At 33.0% G+C, this 26,055-nt stretch overlaps 1 long non-coding RNA gene across 1 annotated transcript in view; it reads left to right on the top strand.

Moving 5' to 3' along the window:
* The first annotated feature begins 9,150 nt into the window (after positions 1–9,150).
* LOC129218671 (uncharacterized) overlaps positions 9,151–26,055 on the top strand; it is a 53,035-nt gene continuing 36,130 nt past the window's right edge. Inside the window, exons 1-2 of the long non-coding RNA XR_008580360.1 lie at positions 9,151–9,346; positions 15,116–15,185. This is a non-coding gene — a long non-coding RNA (uncharacterized LOC129218671). The remainder of the gene's footprint in view (positions 9,347–15,115; positions 15,186–26,055) is intronic.

Below are 26,055 nucleotides of genomic sequence, written 5' to 3'. Positions count from 1 at the left end.
TTGACATGCTATTTTATTATATTTTATTCAACCAATCAAAAGTTACAGAATTTCAAATACGCACTTTCGTGACAAAACATTGAACACTTGCCATTCACAAATTTCAAACCAACTCGAAAGGAACGCGCACTTCCTCTTTCCTCAATGAATTCGACAATCCTGGTGAACAATAAAGAAGTATTTGCGGATTACTACAACACAAAGATGTTTTTAAAGGGGGAGGGTGATCGTGAAATTGTGACTTTGTGACAAGGGGGAAAGAAAGAGTAAGAAGTGTGACATGAATCATTTTTTAATACAAATATGTTTATGAAAATTAGCTTGTAAAACGAACTTTGTGACAAAAGGATGAGGGGGGGGGGGTGTTGAAAAAAAGTGTGACATTGTTTATGGACAGCCCCTTACCGAGGAATTAGACGAAGATTTGCAGAACGACGTATATGCAGTATGAATTAGCTCCATAAAAACCGATGGCATTATTTAACGAAAGTGAACTGAGGAAGTGCAGAAAGCTATAGTACTTCCTCAGTAAGAAATTTGTTAGTAGTAAATAACAAGTAAACATACTGAAAGTCCCCGACCCTAGGGAGGAGGGGAGTTAGAGGTGGGAAGGGGGAGCCAAATTTTGTGGTTTTCGATTATATCTCGGAAACGGCAGGAAAAATGAGTTCCGAACAAAAGTGAAAATTAACTAAATTTATTGTGAAATTGTTTTTTTACATATATGTCACATTTCCAGAGGTTTTTTAGGAATTTCGTTCTTGCAAACCAACGCTTCTCGAAAAAAAAAAAAAATATTTCGTTCTTTTTGTCTCAGGGTGTTGTGCCAATCATGAGACAAGGATCCTGACGGTTTTCTGTGTCTTGAAAATTCACCGGCTGAGCACTTCGACTGCAGATTCAAACCTGATACCAAAGAAATACGAAGCCTATGCCGAGTCATCGCCACACCCAGCGGAAAAGCAATCAAAAACTATGAAGTTCTAGCATACTCAGTATCGTTATTCTTTTTGAAATGAATATATGACGCTATAGCATGATAATGAAAATTTTAATAATAGAAATATGGTAAGTGTAGCTGACCGGCAGCACCTTGTAGTAGTTATAGTTTTTATTACAATATTGGATAGTTTTAATACATGATGGAGGAATTGAAAAGCGATGATGATTTATTATCTATTGCTGGGTATAATTTGCTTAGACAAGATAGAGTAGGTAAAAGAGGTGGTGGGGTTTTATTTTATGTCAGAGACACTTTAACTTGCAATAAATTGATAATTAATGATAAACCTAATGAGATTGATATGATTTGGCTGGAGTTGATGAGCAATAAGGGCAAAAAACTACGTTTAGGGAACATTTATAGGCCACCCAACTTAAGCCAGGGTCAAGATGAACAGATGTTTAGTAGTATTAGTGACATTTCAAGCAAGGGGTCAGTCATCATAATGGGAGACTTTAATTTTCCAAGAATTGATTGGAATAATTTTTACCATAGTAATAGCAGAGAAGAGGAATTTTTGAAAGTAATTGGTGAATGTTTCTTAGATCAAATTGTAACTCAGAGTACTCGCCAGGACGTGATTTTGGATCTAGTTTTCTGCGACATGGAAGGTTCTGTTCAGGGGTTATGTGTAGGGGAACACATTGGAGATAGCAGGGGCGTAGCTAAGGGGGGGGGGGTTTGGGGACAACCACCCCCCCCCCCCGAATAGTTAGTCTCAAAAAAAAAGAGAAAAAGAAGAGAGAAGAGAAAGAAAAAAAAAAGAAGAAAAGGAAAAAATTCCAAGCGATTATACATATACATATATATATATATATATATATATATATATATATATATATATATATATATATATATATATATATATAAGAAGTAGACCCCCCCCCCCCGAAAGTCGGGTCTAGCTACGCCACTGGGAGATAGTGACCATAACAGTATTAGGATTGGGATTAAATTTGATAAGCACGAAGTAGAGAATTTTAGGTTTGTGCCCAATTTCAGAAATACTGATTTTGTGGCACTTAGGCAGAGTTTGAAAGCAGTTTTTTTCTTCCGGATTGAACAATAGCGATGTGAATCTTCAGTGGGCAGAGTTTAAGGAAAATCTAGCGAAAACGGTTGGGGATCATGTTTCCTTTTCGAGAAAGGGTGTCAACACAAAAATTTGGCCGATGTGGTTCTCCAGGGAAACTAAAGACGCTCTAAATTACAAGCAAGCCGTTATTCATAGGTTTAAAGAAACTGGTCACAGTGCAGATAGGCTCCAATATAGGCAAGGCGTAAATTTAAGTATTTGGTACGGATTCAGAAAAGAGAGTTGGAGCAAAGACTGGCAGATAACACAAACAGGAATCCCAAGAGGTTTTTTTGCATACGCTAATTCAGGGAAAGTTCAAAATTTACACATTGGGCCACTGGTTGATGAGCACGGAATTTTAATTCAGGATATTGCTAATGTTCTTAATAACTTTTTTCGGGTGTTTTTAACGATAACTGTATCTCAACAGTTGACACCAACAAGACACAAGCTATAGTACAGCTTGAGGACTTTGTATTTTCCACGGATGACGTTTTACTTCATTTGAAAAAAAATAAAGCGACTAAGGCTCCGGGACTAGATAATATTTATCCAAAAATTTTAGTTGAATGTCCAGAGGAATTAGCAGATGTAATTGTAAATATTTTCAATGCTTCTTATAACTCGGGGACAGTTCCAGAGGACTGGAAGCTGGCTAACATTACACCGCTCTTCAAGAAAGGGTCTAAAGGGAGCGTGGGAAATTATCGACCTGTGAGTCTAACTTCGGTGGTTTGCAAAATTTTTGAAACATTGATAAAAATTAAGATAGTAAATTTTTTAGACTAATAATCTGTTGCCTAATTTTCTATGCGGTTTCAGGAAAGGTAAATCTTGTGCAACTAATTTATTACATTTCTATGACAAAGTAACCATGGCTTTGGACAATAAGAAGCCTGTAGATGTTGTTAACATTGATTTTCAAAAAACCTTCGATAAGATACCGCATGTTGCTCTACGTAGCAAATTAGTTGATATAGGAATAGGAGGGAAAACTTTTATTTGGGTAAAAAACTGGCTGACCGGAAGGAAACAAAGGGTAGTTGTAAGGGGAAATTATTCTAATTGGAGTGAGGTTTTAAGCGGTATTCCTTAAGGATCAGTGTTAGGGCCTGTTTTGTTCATTGTTTTTACGAACGATATTCACAAAAATATTTCTGGGAACATGAATTGTTTTGCTGATGATGTCAAAGTTATGGGGACTGTAGATAATGAAGAACAAGCGAATCAGCTGCAAGAGGATCCAGATCATATTACGGAGTGGGCTGATAAATGGGGTATGGCTGTTAATGTTGGGAAATGTCAAGTGCTACATTTAGGGCATGGAAATAAGTGTACAAGTTATTATTTGCAAGGTTCAGTCATTAGTCAGGCAGACAAAGTTACTGATCTGGGGGTCTTAATAAGTCAGGATTTAAAGTTTAGCCAATAGTGCAGCATTGCTAGTAACAAAGCCAATAAGATGCTTGGGTTTATCTATAAGATCTATTTCAAACAAATCTAAAGAAGTTCTTCTGCCCTTATATATAAGTTTGGTAAGACCCCATTTGGAGTATGCTGTTCAGTTTTGGTCTCCTTATCTTATGAAAGACATTAATGTATTGGAAAGGGTTCAAAGGCGGGATACAAGGCTAATAAATGAACTTTCCCACTTAGATTATGATTCCAGGCTTAGAAGGATAAAAATGTACAGTCTTGAGCAAAGAAGAGACCGAGGGGGCATGATTCAGTTGTTTAAATTTATTAAAATGAAAGATGTTACGGGGATGAAGTTTAGCACTGAAAACAGGACAAGGGGTCATTGTTTTAAGCTATTTAAATCTCAGGCTAACATGGATATTAGGAAAAATTATTATTTTAGCTGGGTAGTGGAACCTTGGAACAGCTTACCGGAAGAGGTGGTAATAAGCAAGGGAGTGGATAGTTTTAAGAGGGCCATTGATCTTCACTGGGGATTGTAAATTGACTAGGACCAGTCTAGCTGGGCCCAGAGCCTGTTTCTGGTCGTTACTTTTGTATTTGTATTTGTATTACTAATCATATTTTGAAAGTATGAATATGGAATATGGACTGACAGTAAATAGAAAGTGAAAATATCATCTTTACGGTGACATCTTTGTTTTAGTCTGAGGCGGAAGGGTCATGTCACCAGCAGTGGAAAAGTTGTTCTAAGAAACTGGTAATGTATTGATGTCATCGTCGTCCCCTTCGTCCTGGATAAATATTTTGATTCCGTTGTTGCAACTGCCCTTGCAATGCAAGCTTGCGACAGAGTAGTTAAACGATGATTTTCTACAAGTGACCGGAAGGTGATTTGTAGAAAAGCAATCGGTCAAAACCATCTTCAAGATTCCGTCAGGAGCGACATCCGATTCCGAGAGTTTCGGCATGAGTTGGTCATTTCTCTTTTCCCAAACCCCCAATCCGGTACTTTTACCATTAAGTTCCTAGCTACAGGTGTACCGGCAGAGTTAAGAGATCAGTCTTGATGTTGATGTTTGCAGCTACTTTGATAAATGATCTGTAACGGAACTCGTAGAAGGACTTTTCTGTGATTAGAGCACCATACCATTGGAGATACATACCCCAGCAGCCTCAGTGGATTCAAGGGAAGAAGAATCTTCGATACATGTTGTATGATTTTAGATTTCTAGTACATTTTGACAGCAGAATGTTGTGATCAGTTAGGGATTTGGCTTTCCAGAGAACAACCAGGAAGACTTCCTCTCAAATGAGGCAGTGTTAAAGGGATGTTAGTGGCAAAATTAAAAGTACACATGGTAGGTGAACCTCTTCTCTGTCTTGGAGCAAGAGATGATACTAGTAGCCCTGATAGTTGATGATATATCGCATGATTTAGAAAAAAATTTCAACGAAAGCCTACCTAGAATTCTAGAATCTTTAAACGCGTTTGATTCAAAAGTTGAAGATGTCCACTTACATCCCTTTGCTTCTCACTTCCTCAAATAATAGCTACCGAAGAATTTCACCATGATGATAGCCGTCTTCGCAATATCAACGTCAACATCACTTAAAGCTCGGAGCGTATTTGTCTTATTCCAATCTTCAAAATAAATGAAAATTTTGAAGAATAAAGTATGTAAGACAAATAATTTATAGTGAAGCAGTTGTTTCATTTATTAAACTTTATTTAAAATTTTTCAAAAATATGCAAAAAAAAAAAAAAATAAATAAATAAAGAGTTTCGGAAGCTGGAAGCTTCAAATTCATCTTAATTAATTTAATCTGCTTTTTTCTTTTTTTTTTTAAGATAAAATTTAAGGCCTTGTAACACCTTGCCAGCCTAGTAATATGCATTATTTCATCAATAACTTTACCAGAGATTAAACTTATGTCAAAATACAAGCTACGAAAAAAAAAAAAAAGAAAAGAGGAATAGCTAATTACTCAAGAGTGATTAAAACTTTCTAAATTTAATAGATAAACACAGAAAAAAAAAGAACACATGAAAAATTATTCATTCCTGTTACTATTGTAATTTATACGGCAATATTCTAATTTATGGTCATTTTCAATTTTTTTTTAATCGTATTCTTACATACACTTAACCTTTCTCAAACTTGCTACTATTTATTAATAACTAAGGTTTATACAAGTAAAAAATTAATGAATTTTTATTTTGTAGTGGTTCTTACATAGTTGAACCAAGTACGCAAGACTATATTGAGCCAAGATAAAATGCTGCTTTTGGGGTGCGAAGTTGATTTTTCAATGCGAAAACAAAACAGCAACAGCGTGTAAAATATTGATCCTAATTGTTTAAAAAAATAGCCCTTCCAAAGGTTACAATACAACTTACCCAGTTGTTAGTAGATTTCATTTAAATATAATCGTTTTACTAAATTATACTCCGTTTAAATTTTGTTTACGATTTTTTTCATACTAAGATATAAATTTGTGGGAAAAAAAATGTTCCGACACATATATTGACGGCTGTAATGTACGAACTGTGCTTCTTTAAGAGCTCCACGGCGTCTTATAAAAATATTGCCTGGCTGACTCGTGAGTTCAAGCGAGGCCTTCGAGATAGGAAGGCCATCCAACTAGCAAATGACGTCATCGTTTGTCGATCCACAATGATATTGGGAAGTGAGCACTTCGATTAATATTTCGGTTAAATAAAACTATTTGGTTTATTTATTATTGTCTTCTATTATTTTAGTAGCATTACAAGTTCTACTTTTTCATTTGAAAACATAAAAAGGAACCGATAATCATACATTAAAAAATACACTGAGATTAATTCATAGTATTTTACATAAAAACATTTATAAGTCTTACAAAGTATTCAAATAACTAAACACGATTTTATTTTACAATCATGTTAAAACAAAGTGACAAATAAACACAGTTTTATTTTTCATTAGAAATCGTTTTTTTAACTAATCGCATTTTAACTATATGTATTGAAACATTAAGTCTTAAGAAGTATTCAAATAAATAAATGAACTTTCATTTTACAATTGCATCAAAACAAAAAATAATATTACTATTGTATTTGAATAAGAAATGAAATTTTAAAAAATAAATAAACATTTTTACTTAAGTAAACGGGAAACATGACTGCAATATGTTTCAAAGACATAACATCAAATTAAAGTACATAATACCAGATTATTAATGTTAACTTAGCTGAGAAAGTTTATGCTTTTAAAAAGACGTGAATGCTTGGGTGCCATCCCCCAAAGTAGACGGTGCCCTACCCACTTCAATTATGAAAACTTCAAAAAAAAAAAAAAACCCAAAACATCTCCATCTCCCTTAAAATTTCAAGGGCACAGTTATTTATAACTATAGCCGCTGAAAAACTATCATTACTATGAGACTATGATTCCGACCCCCCCCCCCCCCCACCCCCTTCGGTGGGCACTCTAGAAAAATTATACAGGAATTCAACTTGAAAAACGTTAATTAAAGAATGAATAATACATCATAAATACTGTATGTTGTACATCAAAAAAATGTATTCAATATCTAAACAGCCTTTTTTTTTTTTTGGAATTCGGCTACTTTTCCATTTTTAGCTTTTTCTGCTGCTAATGATTCTTGTGTGTGTGGGGGGGGGGGGCTTTAATAGTTCATCATTTTAGGCTTTTGAAAAATTATTTTAAAAAGTATTAATTGATGACAAAGTAACCTTTTTCAAAAAAAAATTTCATAGAATGACCATTTTAGCAACTTTCTTTAATACTTAAAACTTCATATATGTTAAATTTAGATCAACATTTCGCTGAGTATGCTCTTTTAGGAAATCAATGTGACAGTTTTGTGACAGGGGGAAGGGAGGGGATAACAAGAAGTGTGACATCACGCGTTGTTTATAACAATATGCTCATGTTGAACAGCGTTACATGTAACAAGGAGGAGGGGCGGGGGGAAATTTGTTCAAAAGTTTGCTACATACTTTATAGACAGCCCCTTAATTCAATTTATGTTACAGTTTCAGAGTTCCTGAAAGCTTAAAGGAGTTCAAAAAATATGTAGTTCAAGACATTTTGCCCTTTTTAAGCATAAACAAACAAGCATAGAGCATTTGGCAAAAACACGTTGTGTATCCACTGCTCAAAATTAATCTTTCGCAAGCCCAGAAATTATGAATACCGTTGACTTAACCACAATGTATGCATAAATATCATAAAACTTAAAGACAACAGTGAAAAAAAAAAACATATATATTTTTTTAAATTTACGCACAGAACCAGCTTGTTTGAATAACATTGCACGGACGTAGTTGGGGGGAAATGTTTGAGTATCGAACCCATGACCTCCGGCGTTCAAATCTAATCTTCTATCTCAGAACTACGGAAGCCCATCAAGGAATGTTTTTTGATCAAAATAACACATGCTGGCGTATGAAACAATTTAATCGAAACCGAAAATATAAGATTAGTTCAGTTAAAAGCCTGTTTCAATAAACTTGTTTACATATTAACTGAATATCAACACCAAGTTACGTTGCTTCTGATAGCAACAAGTATATTTGCAGAAAATTTTGACATATGTATATTGTCAGCTTGGAAAATCCATTTCGAATAAATGCGTGTACAAAGTTGAAAAAATAAAGAAATAAAAAGTTGCAAGTTAACTGTTTCAAATATTAAAGCAGTATACTGAAATTACAAATTACAGACAAAGATATCGGAAAGGAAACTGACAATTGTTTGTGTAATGGAGGAACACTTAAGTAATCTTAACTGCATAAAATGTAAATTTGTTTATCTGAGAAAAGTACTTACCTCCGAACTTTAAAATTTATTCCATGAGGCGCCCAGCTTTTTTCTTCACATGCAGTTTGTTCGGAAGCGGAAATCGCTGACTCTCTTTCACTCAGCAGACACTTAAAACTTATATTATATATATATATATATATATATATATATATATATATATATATATTAATTGCCTCTACGTTCCGGTACGTGGAAAGGAAGAGATAAATCCAACAGAATTGTATTCAAAAATGTGCATCCGTAGTTACTTATTTCCAATTTCATCTATATCAACCAGAGCAAGCAACACTACTGGTTACTGGTAAACTGCACTGCTTTCAAAGTTTCGCGCCAAGTTCATAGATCGACGACTGGTGGCGTAACGAAGCGGGGGGGGGGGAGGGGAGTTGTCTGGCCTGTTATCACGTGGGTCTCGGTTCAAGTTAGGAGAGGGAAATGGTCCCCCTCTCCTGGCTTTGTAAAAATCAATATATTTATAAATATGTGGAGGTGGTTTTGTTGTTTTTTAAGAATACGTATAGCCTTTGACAGCTCTATGGAAAATTTTGAAATGACGCGTTTTTGAAAGTTGAAAAAAATTGATCAAATTTTTAACCGAGGTCGAAAAAACCGGCTACGAAAATAAATAAATGCGCAGATTCTCACCTTTTACTTAGCGCACCTGCGGGATTCTAGTGATCTCTATTCATTACTGCGGGAATCTCCCACGACCTCCGTAGGCATTGTGATGGAGAGAAGAGTTTTATTTCCGTAACTCTCGTCATTTTCTAACTCCAGTATGTCTAATGTAAAGTTTAAGTTAACGGTGCGTCGGGCGAGCGAGCATGAACTTGCATTATAACGGATTTTAGGTTTCCCTTGTTAAGTTTGGTATTATGAATAGATTTGTTAAGGAATTATGATTTAACTGTCGCATCCGCTCTCTTGAACTACTTATCTTTCTTGATTGGCTTTATCTTGATGATATCTACTGATCGATCATCTTTTGAAACGGACATGAAGTTAACAATGCAGGTGAGCATCACGCATCATAATTTAAGTTAATGTAAGCTTACATTCTTAACATGCAAACTTGAGATCGAGAATGATTAAAAATTGAAGGTTGTTCGTTTTGATCCTTGCGTTATTTTGTTTGACGCTGATTTTGGAGTAGCAGGCTATAAGCAGTTTAAAAAGGACTTTGTGTTTCGATCCACATGTTTTAATATTTATTTTTGCCGTTAAAAGGAATAATGATTTTAAAATAAACTGATTTCATTACTTCCTATTTATTTTCTGATTCAAAGTTTAACCCTTTCTGTTCATGTTTCAACCTTCCATAGTAAATGAAGAACACAATGGAGGTACCCTACTGAGAATGATGTAAACATTTTCAGTTTGATCAGCTTTTTTTGAGCATCCATTCCCATGTCTTTTGGAACTACGAGCTCTGCCCTCAAATCTTTTTCACCAGTTGAAAAAAGTAAAGTGATATTTCCGAAAATTAATTTCTACTTTGCATCTCCATCTCCATAAGCATGTAGGAAGTATGAAGGTAATTTTCAAACCATTTCTTTGACAAACAACTAATGTTCCTCTGTGTTACGGTATATTTGGACTTCTTACGGATCACTTCACAAAACTTACGGTCGTTCTTAAAAACAGATCAATCTAAGGCATGATTAAAAGCAATATATGTATTTCAGATCTGAATTGCATTCATTTTTAAAATTTATATTTGAAAAATATTTATCTCTGATTTTTAGAGCACCATGTATTCAAAATGGCATCATGATGAACAATGTAAATTTCAGTATTAAGAAGAAAATATACGTACCAAACTAAAAATTGAAAAATAAATCACTCAATATAGGTTTCTTTTGTAAAGCATAAAGTTCCATAAAATGGGGTGAGTCAGAACACTTCTAAAATTTGAATATTAAAAAAAAAATTTTTAAAGTAGTTTTTTTGGCTAGAAATTTCGATCGTTGTGTTCTCACATTTTGAAACGAAAACAAAACCTGTTGAACAGTTTGTATTTTAAATGTTTTAGCAGTGTTCCAATTCACCTGGCAGAATGGGGTGAATCAGAACACATGTTAAAATTACTTTCAACAATTCAACTTTTAATTAAGATAATAAAACCAAGTAATAATGGTGGGAAGGGAGGTAAAAAGGATCAGGTGTTTACTTTGAAACCAAATCTTTTTCTTAAACATGTTAATGTGTATGACTAAAAATTGTAGGGGGATTCGGGCATGTTGGTACATACTTTTTGAGTTCTCAATATGTTCGTCATCACAAAATAAACAATTTAGTCCAATTTTTTACTGTGTTGCGTATAGACTTAATTTAAGAAATCCCCACACATTTTTAAAAATGCCCTCGCAATCAAACTTTTGTTGGGAAGTTTATTTAAACAAAAATATATTTCTTATCATGGGCGTAGCCAGAAAGGGGCAAGTTCCCCTCCCTAGAAGAGAGAATTCCATCTCGACACTCATTCCTAATGTCATCAAAGATAATTTTAAATTGCTTTTTTAGGACCTCAATTTAAAAATTTTTTTGAAGGGAGCCGCGTCACTGCACTTTCCCTAGCCGCATCTGACCACAAATAGTGTAAAATTTTATCTTTCTTTTTTTGTGTATGGGGGGGGGGGCGGGAGCTTTAATTCCAAATCATTTCTGAGGTTCAGCACTGGAGTGGGTCAATAATAGGTACTATCTTGTTGTGTCTATGTTTGCTCCTCCCTAAAGGAAATCCTGGCAAGGCCCATGCCTATTATTTAATCATGTAGTGTTGACAACTATTGTATTCTATAAAAAAGAAATGAAATTGTTTGGAAGTGATGTGATATACCCCACCCTTGGCGACTTTTTCCTGTTGGCGCCAAGAAAGCGTCGCCAAGAAAACGATGTATGACGACATATGTCATACATCGTTCTTAGCGATGCTTTTTTAGCGCCAACAGGAAAAAATCAGATAAGAAAACATGATCAAAGCACTTCAGAACACAATATATATAAAAACAACATAAAAGCACAACAAAAAACATCACGAATATATGCTTCAAAAATGTACAGGGCCGGGTTTTTTTGTAAACATATTAAAATACAATGAAATAAATTATTGTATTAATTACAAGTCGAAATTAATGCATTAATTTTTTTTTCATCATTTCTCCGGGATACGAGCCCGCGGTCTCATAGTACTTTCGTAATGAGACCTCGGCTCGCCGGCCCTGCCTCGGTCTCATTACGAAAGTACTATGAGACCTCTGGCTCGCCAGTTATCCCTCCGACTGTTAATATACATTACAGTCGGAGTATGATCACAGTTATGTATACTACAAGAACCCCTCAAGGATTTGTAAAAACAAAGAATTTTGGAAGTGAGAGGTTTTTTTTTAATTCTAAAATAAAGAACTTACCTTTTTATATGGTATAAATATTCACACTCAGTCTAAAACAATACATCATATGACAATGGCACGTTACAGATACACACCACGTTGGAGTTAACTTTTAATTAACCTTCAAGTTTGAAGAAACTGGCATTTTCTAATGTTTTTACTTCAAAACACAACTACTGAATTTAAACTAACACAAAATAAGCATTCCTGTAAGGTATATTGCACGAAACAACACCACGTCGTAAAATCCCCCTAAGAGCGGAACATATGTGCACCTACCTCCACGGACACACGTGCGAAAAGAATTAGTTCACATCTGTACTTTCCAGGTATATTCTGCAGGGTTACTAAGGCTACCGGAAAAAGTTTTATCGCCAACGTTGGCGATTTTCGAAATGAGCTAAAAATTCTATCCTCGCCAAGGGGGGGGGGGTATATCACATCTGTACCAATTGTTTTATACCAGCTCCGTACGAGCTGCCAGGGGGCCTAATAAGATTTTTGATTATACAACTATAATCTGTAAAGTTAATGTAAACAATAAAAAGGCACTACCACACTCATCTTTGAGACCAGAGGTTTTGTTTTATAAAGATTTTGACGTTATAAAGATCAGTGTTCCTCAATGTGTTTTTGATTCACGGACCGGCAGTAGCAAATTCGGGGCCCTGTGATTTTTTTTCTTCTGTTTTTTTGTTCCTCTTTTTTTTTTTTTGTCAAAAAAAAAAAAAAAAAAAGCTTGCAGTAGCGAATGGTTTTGTGATTTTTTTTTGATGGGGCCAATGGGGTTTTCTTTGTAAAAAAAACTTGAATTAAAGACCATTAAATACTTGAGAAAAAAATTAGCAAACTGAAGAGGTCCCCTCCTTTTTTTTTTTTACAAAATAATCATGAAAAACGAGATATGAAATATATCAATAAACCTTTAATTAATGTAAGGAACTTACAAAAACTTTTTCAATGCCAAGAATAAGAGTATTGTAATATAATTATTCAAAGTAATTAACATCGTTGAAAAATCATAGAAAACTTCAAAAATTTATCACAGAATTGAAGTAAAAGATGTCCTGCAGGAGTAGTGTTTTTTTTTTCTTCATTTTTCGAGGAAGAGAAACTTCTTAGCTTGAATTAGCAAAAATCTCTTTGGGACCAGCTAATTTTTAATGCAGATTGGTGCCGGTCCACCGAACCAACGGTTGGGCATTGCTGGTATGGATCATTTCAAATTTATAAAATAATGTTCAGAATATATCAATTTATTTGCGCATCAGAATAAGTTATCTAAATTAATTTTATAGATTTTAATATTGCAGTTTAATTATTATTCATCAATAAATAGGTTTCATAATAGAGCATTATCCTGCCCTTATGGTTTGCATAGTAGCCTGCATTTTCAAGGATAATCCGGTATTATCTTTTACAAAGAAATCTATTTTGCTTTTAAAATCTTAGAATTAAGGTGGAAAGATAGAATGCTGTTATGTTTCAAATGCAAAAATAGGTTGTTTTTTTTCTTTTGAACTTGCTCATACCTGTTTATCGTGTATGCATGAGGAAAATTGGCTTATGAAGTTATAACACATTGTGCAGGAGTCTTTTAGTATCTGCTTTTGTGTGCTTTGCCCTTCTTCTGATAACAACCTGAATTGCAAAAACAAACCACAGTACAAAGCATATTGATCTATGATACTAGGGTTTTTTTTTGCAACTTGTTCTTTAATCCCCTCAAAAAAAAAAAAAAAAAAAAAAAAAAGAAAAAAAGCTGTTTGAAATCGAAGCTCATTTGCTCAGCTTGAAATTTTTACTGATTCTTCAATTAATTTTGTTGAGTACAGTGGACTTGTGCTATAATGCGATTCGATTTGCTAGAAATGGCTATAAAGTAAGCTTTTCATTAGTAAGTTCTCAGAACTAATGTAAACTTCTTTGCTCACAACAAGATTTTTCGAATTAAAAATGGTGGGGGAGGGGGGAGGGATATACTCTTCCCCATTAGTTATTAAATATTGGTTACTTGTGGTGACCGGAGCAAAATAGTCCCAATATAGTCCATGCGTGTCGTAAGAGGCGACTAAAATGGACACCAAATCTAAGGTGTGGCACCGTGCTGATCGATGGATGTCATCTAGGTTGTATGATGTCTTACACGGTCCTCTCGAGGAACCTCACAGTTCCCAGCTCCCATGGAGTTAGAGACTGACTTGAAGGAAAAAACCAGCAACCTTGCTGCTGGAAGAGGTGAGTGTGCGGGTCATGTGACCTACTGACTGAGAGGGGTGAGGGTGCAGGTTTGCATCCCACCGACTCTGCAGTAGAGGGGCAGGGAATACTCAATTTTGTACAAAAATACAACAGGCGCAGGCAGGAGAGGGGAGGCTGGGACAGGAGGGGAAAACCACTGAGCCAGCCTTTCCCGAGAAGGTAGCAGAAGCCAAACATCTTTGGTCGGAGGTTTCAACTCCTTCCCCTGCTCAAACTGCGGCATCTTTAAGAGTAAGGACAGGTCAACCACAGTCCTATGCTCAAACAGGGAGTATGTTTATGATGGCTGCTGTGAGAGAAGCCTTCCTTTTGGAGAAGTTATTTGCATTTACTGATTTGGGTCGAGTCATTTGAGGATGTTCTAAAAATTCTTCTGCAAAAGAACACACCAATACACCTTTTACATAACAAGTTGTGTGACCTTTTATTGAAAGTTATGCAGTGCTTCATCAAAGCAGAGGCTTTTAAAGGGAAAGCTTGTGAAAAATTGATAAGTTCTCGGTCTGACAATGAAAGACTGCAATTTTCAGTTTAAAATTGATTTTATTTTTCTACATAATATCCCTTGACTTCCACCCACTGTTTTGATTGTTGTTTCACTTCTGGCTTGTAGAAGTGAACCCATGTCTCACTTTTGGTGACAAATTGCTGCATAAAAATGCTCCAATTTCAGTAGGGATACTGAAATGATGCAAACATTGCTGCAAAAATCTGCTTTAATCGACAGTCAGCAAATGCAGCACCCATCTTGCTCCGGGCTTTCGCACCCCCAATTCTTTATACAAATGTATCACATCATTTTTTCCCCATATCCTCATTGCGTGCTGCTCAGATTAAAATCTGCTCAAGAGTCGAGCAATAATTTGTTGCTAAATCATTTTCAATATAAATTGAAATAAAGTGTTCTTTCTTGTAATATTACCATCATTTTTATTTATTTATTTAATTTATTTTTTGTGTGACATTGAAGAATCAATAAGGTATGTTTATCAATTTGTGTGTCTTTTATATTTGCATCAGTGCTGCAAAAAGGATTTATGATTTTTATTCAAAAATTAATCATGATATATAGTTTTTGGGTGTCATATAAAACCTATATATTTTTTAAATCTGTTCTATATTTTTTCAGTTGGTCGCTTTGATCCCTGAAGCTATCTTTTGACAGTTGATGCATAAGGTTTTCTCTTTTCATAGATCTGGTGAGTAATCCACTTCTATTTAATCAAAAAGAGATAATTAATAATAAATAAATAAAAAAAAATAATTATTTTTTTTTACTTCTACTGTATTTCATAATATGACTACAAATATTTATTAACTTTTAAAAATGTGAAACTAATGATTCATTTTTAAGGTTTAAGGCAAAATGTATATTATTAGTAAAAGGTTTTACAAAATATGTTGCAACAATACTTGTACTTTTTTATTACATGATCGAAACAACTTTGTGCAGGTTAATAAATCTTCAATAGTTTTTTGTGTAATGTGTTAGCAAGTAAACCTAGCCTATTAGCAGCATGAAAAATAATTTCTCTTATTGATACCAGCTGTGAAATATATAATTCTCATACAGAGTTGCCAACTCTCCCAAGTATAAGCGAAAACTTTTTTTGAAAGTTTAATTAATTTTTTATTTGGTTTCTTACATATATTTTTTTTAAATCCAGTACTTATATTTATATACAATGTAAAAACTTATTGTTATGTTTTTGGAAACTTTTTATTGTGTAATTTTATTCCAACTATAAGTTGTCAAATTTTACAATGACAAAAATGCTAACAGAATTTTTGAGATTATTTTTATACGATCTAATGTTTGTTCGTTTTGGTGTTTTTAAAACTAGTAATATTTGTATTTTATGCAGAAAAAGTTCAAAAAGGATACTTTTGGTTGTTAATATCCTGCTTTTTGATTAAAAGCTTTAGACTTTACTTTGTGAGGTTGGCAACCTCTGTTTTGCTACTTTAATGTTTCAATGAAAACATATTATACTAAAATGTTGATTTGACTTTCATGTTAGTTGTGCTGTTTTACTTGTTATTCAAATCAGAACTACTGATGCTATGTATTTGTAAGAGAAGTTTGTAGCAATTTTATTGCTGTATCATTTCTTTCAGGTGCATGTTTTTGTTTAAATTAGCAATGAATGTGTTACTTTTGGAAAAGTGCAGTTACTATACACAATGCCAAATGTTTGTCTTAATTTTGTAACTTATGCTGTATCACAGTACTAGAAGGTCTTAACCTGTTTAATTATTTACTGTAGTAAACATACATGATGTTTTTACACTGATTGTTTATAGATGTAATTAGAATAGTGCAAAATGAAGTGTAACCCTAGATGCTGAAAAGTCATGGATTAGACCATGATTGAAAATTTTCACAGATGATTTTCAACTGACTCAAAAATCATCAAAAGTGACAATTATTGGTCAGGAATTTTATGTCCTTGAACATGCAGAAATACCAAATTTTACTGACTACATGTATAATTTAATCATTTTAACTGTTATGCCCGTTTTTACACATTTTGAATTCCGATCTGCTTCTGTAAAACTTGCTTAATTTTCTTTACTATGTGATTCTAATACATAGTCATCAATAATCATTTTGTTTTGACACGCCCACTTGATAATTTTAATCTGTTCGCTTCTGAGTCAATTGACGCTAATAACCACCTGTAAAAATTTTCATCCATTTTCATCAATATTTATCTTAAATTTATTAAAATTTCAGATAATAAATTTTGTCTACAAGGTTAGTTGAGCACTTTTTGGCCACGATAAAATATGGAAATTATATGCAGCATTAATTTGATTTCAGTTATAACTATAGCTCACCTGCTTACATTTTGCTTTAATGAAAATTTTTAGAAACTTATGTGCAAAGCATAGCTCACACATGTGGTTTCAATTTTATTTTCCCAAGAAACAAATTTAGACAATTCTTGTGAAAAATGATTTAAAAAGAATTTTGCATTTCAGTAAGTCATTGAAAGTTACTCGCAGCAGTCATAAAAAATCATGGAAAATCTTAGATTTAAAAACTCTAAATGTAGCAGATACCCTGAAAAAAGTCAAACTAGATGTTTCTTATGTCATATTTGTATAATGTGAACTGCAGTTATTAGTTATTATCCTATTAACAAAGTTTTCCTTTTAATTTGTTTTCTGAACTACAAATCCAGATGTAGTATGCATTATATGTAATTATAATATGAATTCATGTTGGGAGTCATGACAGCATTCAATTTTCTTTGAATTTTGTCTACCAGGGGCTGTTCATAAAAAATGTGACACTTTTTTTTTTCAACTTTTATGACACCTCCCCCTTTTTTCACAAAGTGTCACACTTCACCCTCCCTTTCCCTTCTGATATGTCTCGCTATTTTTATAAAAAATATGTGTCTCATCAGACTCCTTGTTACCCTTCCCTCCTCCTTGTCACAAACAGTCAATTTCAAGAGCCCTCCCCCTCATAGTAGGACATTATCTGTGGATGGCCCCTCACTCAAATATTCAAACATTTTTCTTTTATAAGTAATAAAGAAAGAATTAAAATCTTCAAAAAATTTTGCTTATTCTAGAAAATAGGAAATTACCAATATGTTACAATTTACCTATCCATCGTAATTTTTGGCACTGAATATTTTTCATGTGCTTTTATTGTTTTCCTGTCTATAGCTCAACTTTAAATTTTTTGAATAATTTTTGTGAATGAACTATAGATATATTGTGCACAGTGTGTCCCTGTTTAACTGATTACCTGTATCTCCCCAAGTGTTAGTCCTAAGTGCATACTTCTAATTGAAAAAATACTAAAAATAAAATGTAGGGTTATGATGTAAAAAGTTTGAAAGGAAAGCAATTTAGTTAACTTTTAAATGGTTTCAAAGTTCCCTAAATTGCATGTAGGAAGATCACAAGCATGAAGAAAACAGTTGAACACAAAAAATCTGGTACGACCTATATTTACTGAGATATAAAACGCAGTGTTTTCCATTTAAAACTCACAGTCAATGACACCTTTCTGGGGGAAAATTGTGACTAGCAAAGGTTTATATTATGTGCTCAAAGAGTGATTTTCAAATTGCATGAGCTTTTGTAGTGTTATTAATAAATAATTATATTAATTAATTACCTTCTTATGCATCTGAAATTACTAAATTTTCACTTAATCGGAAGTGACCAATTTAAACTTTTAAGTTAAGTAGTTTTTTTAAATAATTTATAGGGTTAAAGCACCAGTAGTCGGCCGTTTAAAATCTGAATTGTAAATGAATTTCAGCATTTAGTACACCAACAAAAACATTGTAAAACTAAATTCTATACTTTCCTGATTGTATTCCAACTGCTTCAGAAATAACAGCATTTTTTTTTTCAAAAAATCAAGCTGTTTGTGGTATTAGTTTATGCTCCAGTAGCCGGCCTTAGAAAAAGAGTTCATTGCGACGTTTGATTGAGTAATCGGCCATTTCATTTTCATTTGTCTTATGGATTACAAATGAATGAATTTTAACAAAACTTAAAAGCATAAGTAATTAAAAAGCATGAACTTTGTGCATGAAATAGATTTAAAACTAATTGCACATCACTTTTCTTTCAAAAATAATAATTGTAGTGTTTGATTCTTCATTCTTGAAATCTGTATACCTTTCATCTTTATACAAAATAACCCAATGAATTAAATGTTTGGCTATAGGGGGCAGTAATGAGAAGTAATTAATGACATATTATATGACAAGGAAAACTATTCAAAGAACCTTCACCTGGAATTTGTTTTGGAATTTAAGTACTAAAAACAAAATTTTATACGATCTTTAATTATGTAAAGAGAACAGTAGGCACTTCTCTGAAATTGTTTTTCTATTTTAAAATCCTAAAAACCTGTTTCTTGGCTATTTTTGATGAAGTTAGGAGGCGGGATGGGGTTTAATTCCCAAAATTTCGTCCTAAAAATGCAATTACAGGACATCTTTCAGGATAAAGGCTGGAGTTTAGAGAATCTCTCACAGAAGTTAGTCGAAATTGAAGTTCCAAAAACGAAATTTTAGATGATGCTAGAGGGAGGTTAATTCTCTTTCGTGGAAATTTGTAGGGATAGAAGTCCCTGAATCAAAAGATAATCTTAGAGGACAATGTGGGGTCAGGTACTGTGGTATAAGGGACCCTATAGCCTTTCTAATGGATTCACCATTGCGCTTGAGTATTGATACTACTCTAAAATGATGCTTTTCCCCCCTATATATTTTAATTTTTAAGCTATGCAGCGATATATTTTTAAATGTAGTGATAATGTCACGACCCACAGGTTGAGAACCCCCTAGTGTGATGTCACCCAACCATGTTTCGGGTCCGGGTGAAAGGAGGAAACCGGTGGTTCCGCTACTTGTCGTTTTCCTTCCCAATAGAAATGTCTCTGCAAGATAGCCCCTTAAGAAACTGGTCCACAAGTACTTGATACTGTGAACATGCAGGTGTTGAATAATGGGCTAAAATGTTGAATGAGAGATGTTTTTGCTCTTCCAACAACGAAAAGAAGTTCAGTTAGCAGCATATATTCTGGAAAAAAAAAATTCCCTTTTTTGAGGAGGCTCCCGGGTCCCCTCTTGGGCCATGCCCCAGGAATTTTGCCCCTGCTGCCCTCCCTCTCAGCGGCCCTGCAGATTTGACGGTAAATCTTGATATGATTTCAGAGTTTCTCATAAAAGATGGGATTTCACATGGTAATAGTCTCAAATCTGTTTAATATTCATTTTACTGTCCCAAAATCCCGGTTGCAAAGGACAAATAGATGTCGTTTTAGAGGAAAATCATTTACAATCTTGTTAAATTTCTTCCATGTTATTTCTCGAAAAAGTCTCACTACAGTGTTGTTCTTATTTTGACCAACTGTACGCCACTGAAAGCATACAGTTTTTTTAGTACAGTACAGCGTACAGTTCGGTTCAGATCTACATCCATTCAAATGTAGTTATTAATAGAATTAGTTAGTAATAGAATTAGTTTTTCAAAGTTGGAGGAGGGGGGCAAATATCCACCCCTACCCGTAAATGGCAGACCTGCCTCTACCGTAATAATGCAAGAGTGAAGGTGTTCTTCACTCATTGCAGCAAAACATCTAGTTCTTCACATTGTGTCTTATTATTCCTTCATTAGCTTTGAGAACAGAAACGTCATAAATCCTGAACTTATGCCCTTTCTTCACTAAACAGAAATTATGGCCTCTAAATAAAGTGCTTTGTTCTACAAGATTTCACTTCTCTTCAACACTAGTCAATTTCTCTACAGAAAAATATGGTAAAACTGCAGCTAACTCAGTTTTGCAAAAAATGTGACTTATGCCTTTTCTGAAATAGTAGAATCACTTATTATTTAATGAGTATTAAAAAAGCCATTTTAAGAAGGTGACTGATTATAAGACTACAAGGTAATCCCAAACAGCACAGTATTTTTAAAAATCAGCCTACCATGAATGAGTATTGGAAATGCTGAAGAAATCAATACCCAGTGGTCAGTGGATGACTGTAAACTCAGTATGGCCCTAAGAAATGTTTATTTTTTCTTGACGCATTAGATTACACCAGGGTTCGCCGATATATATCATGATATATATTCAATATTTATTTTGAAAATATCATGATATTTTCGATATTTATTTTTCCAACTATTTTTAATATAAAAATTATATTAATTATAACAATATTGCTCATTTATTATTAAAAACAACCAGAAAGTTATGTGCTATATTTTTATGATGTATTAATACATCATTAATATAACAGAATAATGTAATATTCTTTTTTTATTTTATATTTATAAAATTATTAGCAATGTAACAAGTTTAATTCATATAAAAGTAGTACCTAATTAAATATTTAACGTTGGTCAGAAAAAAAGAAAATGTCTTATGACTGCATCGACTAATGCATTTTGTTTATTTCTGAATCATATAACTTTGTAAAAGAAGCTAACAGAAGACAGATGAGTAACAGAGCTAATGCTAAATTGACTCTTATAAAACTGACAAAAATGAAATATTAACTATGAATAATGAAAGAAACCTTAATTTTAAGTCTACATATTGTAATAATAATTAAAGAGTGATTTGAGGATGCATTTACTATTTTGAAAACATTAGTTTGCGCTAATTGAAAATATGGGATATATATCAAAATATCGTATATTTTCGAAAATATCATGATATTTTCGAACCCTGGATAACTCTTTTAAAATAAAAGCTATTAAAATTTACAGTATGATGAAATACAAGTGAGCACTTGCCGTTTAGGGATAGTGTTTTTAGTTAACTGAAAAATTAGCGGAAAGGAAAACTAGAAAGACAAGCACATCCATTAAAATAAAATTATTTTTTTTATGAATCAAGAAAACTTACCCATGTTTTCCTGCTATTTGGATGATAATTGAAGATAATTACATGAGCACCGGAATGCTAGATATATTCTAGTTATTGGATGTTTTATGTCGTGGCTGAATTTTAAAGACTGTCCAACTATAGTGCACTTACCCTGCATGCAGCCATTCTATGAGTAATTGAGCGAAATTTAGTCATGCCATTTGTAAAATGTTAAATATACTCAATGTTAAATACCATTGCCATTTACTTAATGTTAAATATAAAAATTAATGCAAGCACCTTTATGTATTTATAGTTAAATGTAGACATTTTCTTCATTAAAAAATAAATAAATTTGCGGTTTTTCTTAGTGATCCCACCCTGAACCGAAATTAGATTTAACTGTACTTGTCACATTTCTGTCACATCAGCAACTTTCTGGCAAAACAGCGTTTCATTCATTATTTCTCTAAACTATTGCATTGATCTTTTCTGTTGTGAATGTGGGATATTTATTTTTCGAGTAAATTTCAATCCTGGTATTATGGAAAACAATTCAAAAGGAAATATTTGACATCCTGCAGTGATATGAAAAATGTTTGCTGTTAAAATTATTCCCTTTTTTTGAGTCTACCAGCTACAACGAAGTTGAAATTAAAATTACCAAGTCCCCCACAATTAACTATACATCTAATTTTCAACCATTATCACAATATTTTATTTATTGAAAATGGATTAAAAGAATTAATTGGCCACTGGGTTACATTGACCAATTTTCATTTTACCAATTGAGAGCCTGTAAAAGCACTTTGTTTTAATTTCAAATCATTATCCCTGTAATTACTGTGAGTTAACGAAAGCATGTTTTATTTGTCATAGACATTTTCAAAATATTTCACTTGGTTTAAATGAAAGTTAGGCCTAATGTTCATGCTATTTATTTCATTACCTATTTAACTTCTAATTCTTTTTTAGGGACAGTATTTATTATGTGCATTAATGCATTTAATTCTTTCAGGAAATTAGCAAATTGTTTTTAAAATGATGTAAATCAAAATGAATATGAGAAAGCAACTGTTGTACAAGAAATGCTTTGAATGCTTGTTTCCAGGAGATTAACTAATCTTTAGGACATAAGTGAAACAGGAGATTAACTAATCTTTAGGACATAAGTGAAACAGTTTATTTATTTTTAATTTATAATCTATTAACCTTTTATTTTACAGCTTTACTTGGTGCTTCCAGATTCAAGGAAATGTTTTTTTTTTTCATAACTTATTTAGTGGAATCTTTATTTGCTATGAATGTATTTTTAGTTTTGAACATATAGTGATCACATCTTTGAAATTCATAAATGGTTATAATTTTTCAAAGTTTTTTTTTTTTTTTATTTGTTCAGTTGAACTCCAACATAGCGAACCTATGATGTAACAATATCCTGTGTTCAGAAAACCTTCTAAATCGCCCGAACTGAACCCCTTTGTCATTTTTGTAATTATAAACACTTGTAACAATCGAATCCACTAACACTAGAGAATCAGCTATGGCAGTCCCAAAATTTTGAACATATCAATATTTTCTTAGCACTTGTCCCAGCAAGGCAGCATTCTTTACCAATTGCTCTCTTGACAAACACCATCCTCTAAGATGCCCTTTTTCACCAAAATACAGCTGCTCAAACCACATTCCTCACCTTTTCTTCCTTTGATAAAGCAGTTGTTTGCCCGAAACAGGAGCAAAACATTTTTAGAGCTTTCTCAATTTTCAACTAGTTTTGGTCTAGCAATGAGGTCATTTATGGGTTTTCTGCTGATTTTTAACGTCATTGTTGATAATCCTGTGAATTTTTCGGGATTTATAGCTAGAATGAGAAAGCATAAAGCTTTTTCTGTAGAATAAAAGGATCAGTATATTTGGCAATTAGAGAGTGGCAAAAGTCAATTATCCATTTCTTAGGAATTTTTTTTGTCACTATCAGCAAGAATTATAATTCTATCATCTCTGCATACGAAAAGACCCCCCATGTATTATAGTTTGCTTATACTTTTGAGTACAGTGTAGTTAATAACTAATATTTCATTTTTTGCCGTAATTACTTATGGAAATATCGCGTACTTAAGATGTTCTTCATCTATCTTACATGAATCTGTTGAGGTATTTAAAAAAAAAAACAATCTAGCGAAACCTCGTTTGTAGCAATCTGTCTGAGTCTTGCGAAAGTTCGTTACAACAGGGTTTAACATTTTCATGTATAGTTGAGCAAAAATTACATTTTATCTTTTTCCATGGCAATATCATTTAAGATAAAAATAGAATTATAAAAGAAAGTATAGCAGTTATGAAAAACACTATCTCAGTATTACATGAACATGTTGTAGTTTTTTTAAATTTATTATGATGAAAACACATGTTCCAAAAGCTTACATCAGCATTTATTTACATGCACAGCTTGTGGCAGTAAGAAAAATCTCCAAAGTTTATGCCATATTATAACTTTACCTGAGAAAAAAAATAAAATAAAAATTGTTTATAGTCATGGAAAAGGTCTGTATCTACTAGTTATCATTTTTTTTTTTTTGAAATAAAATCATAGTGCAAAATTTTACAGCATTTGAAGAAATGTGTTTTGATTCAGGGCCCTAACCAGAAAATAATTTAGGGGAGGGTTTATAAGCTTTCATGTGGAGCTTTGCGCTATTTGTGCTAATGTTCTAGTCGTTGAGTTATTTATTATGAAAGCATTTTATGCAATTAATATACATATAAAAGCGTTTGGAATATTATTTTTTGGAAATTTTTAAATATAAACAAACATTTAAATGTCAAACCGAACTTTTCTGGGGAGGGGGAGTTGAACCCTAAGAACCCCCTTCCCCTTGTATACAGCCCTGTTTTGATTTATAATGCTTTTTTTAAAACTAAAATATAAAAATTGTTCAAGGATAAAGTACAAATGAAATTTTATCTCTAATCCTGCTTATAGAACAGGTTTTTGTTTTTTAATTTTTTTCTTGTTGATTAGCTCTTATTTTTTTCTATGCTTTCTCACTAGAGGAGTTACCCTAATTTCGTAACAGTTTGTTTAACAGCGTAAGACAACTTTGGTATATCCAATACTAAATTTGATAAAAGTATCATATGCACCTAACTTTATTGACTTAAAAGAAACAAAACTCCTTGGTCAGATGACTCCATTGAATTTTGCCGTTGTGAGATTTCTTTGATAGTTCTTTTGAGCATTACTGTAAGTGTACTGTCTGATTCTATAATGTTTAGTTCTTCATTTTTTTTGTTGTTGTTTATACTTCTGATACAATTGCTAGTAGAGTAGGAGTCATTAATTGAATATTAATATTAATGATATAATTGTGCCAATATTAAAATATTTAGATGAGAAAAGCTGATTTAAAATGTAAAAACAATTGTTATAGTACAGTAGAACAAACTAAAATCACAACCGTAAGCAATGTTAGAAAACAATGTCGCTATGTTTTTTATGTGTTGCAAAGCTCTAGAGAATAAACTTATGATATATTTACTTTAACTTTTTATTTGCATATTAAATCACATTTTAGTGTCAAAAAAAAAAAAAAAAAATACTGCAAACAAAAGCATTTCATACCACTTTTTGGTTTGCAGATTGCAGTTATTCCTAGGTATTTTTTCAATGGTGGCCTGCCCTGACTGTCCTCTGGTGAAAAATGCACTCTTTATGCCTCCCGGAGTTAAATGTCTCCCTTTCTGTCTTTTTGAAAAAAAAAAAAAAAAGCCCCCCTCATTACCCTTTGAGAAAACAAGCCATGCTACCTGCTTTTTTAAATAAAAATCAGTGAGATAAATTACCTTTTTGCTTGATATACAGTAGACCCTCGTTTTTCGTGGGGGTTACGTTCCACAGAAATGCTGCGTAATTCCAAACCGCGTAAATTGAGACCTAATAATAGTGTTAAAGTAGGGGTTAGGTTCCACAGATGGAAAAAAATATTTCATTCTAGTGATGACTAATTTTATAATAAGTTTAATGTGTACTTATATGAATATATATGCACAACATGCATAATGAATACATAAATTAATTTTGTGTATATAAAAATAAGCTGGCTATGGTAGTGTTTTGGCAGCCATTAATAATTTTTCTCTGTAGTTCTTTGCAGAGTATTAACGCATCTATTATCACTTGCGCCATTTCCATGATAGAATCTTCCTTCACTAACAAATCAGAAATCATTTGCAGTTGTCAAAGTATGGCTCAAAATTTTAAACGTTTTTGGTATTGTGTCATGGATGTTGGTATCCTCATTGCTTTTGTCTTCCTTTGTCACTCCTAAAAGCTCTTCTTCAAGTGAGTTCTGAACTGTGTGAGTTGAATAACTTTACTTCTGGAAAGAGCACTGGAACCAATCGCATAAAATGTTTCCAGTGGCCCAAGCTCGATTATTAGCATGTCAAAATGCAGTTGATTACGTGTAATGTGCAATTCTTTAGGAGTTTAGATTTTGAAGGAGGGGAAAATTTTATCTGTTTTGCATTGCCGCATCCGCGTAAAACTGAAACTCATCTGCGTAAAACAAAATCAAGGTGTCAAAGCGCGTACAATTGAAACCGTGAAAAAAAAAAACCTGCTTAAAATGAGGGTCTACTGTATTAAGATATACTGTAGCTTTCTTATTGCTAAGTCATCAGCTTAGCAAGGCCTCAGATGGAGGCGACAT

The sequence above is a fragment of the Uloborus diversus genome, chromosome 3 (assembly GCF_026930045.1).
Source record: "Uloborus diversus isolate 005 chromosome 3, Udiv.v.3.1, whole genome shotgun sequence".
Lineage (NCBI taxonomy): Eukaryota > Metazoa > Arthropoda > Arachnida > Araneae > Uloboridae > Uloborus > Uloborus diversus.
This window is presented reverse-complemented; position numbering and strand designations above follow the sequence as displayed.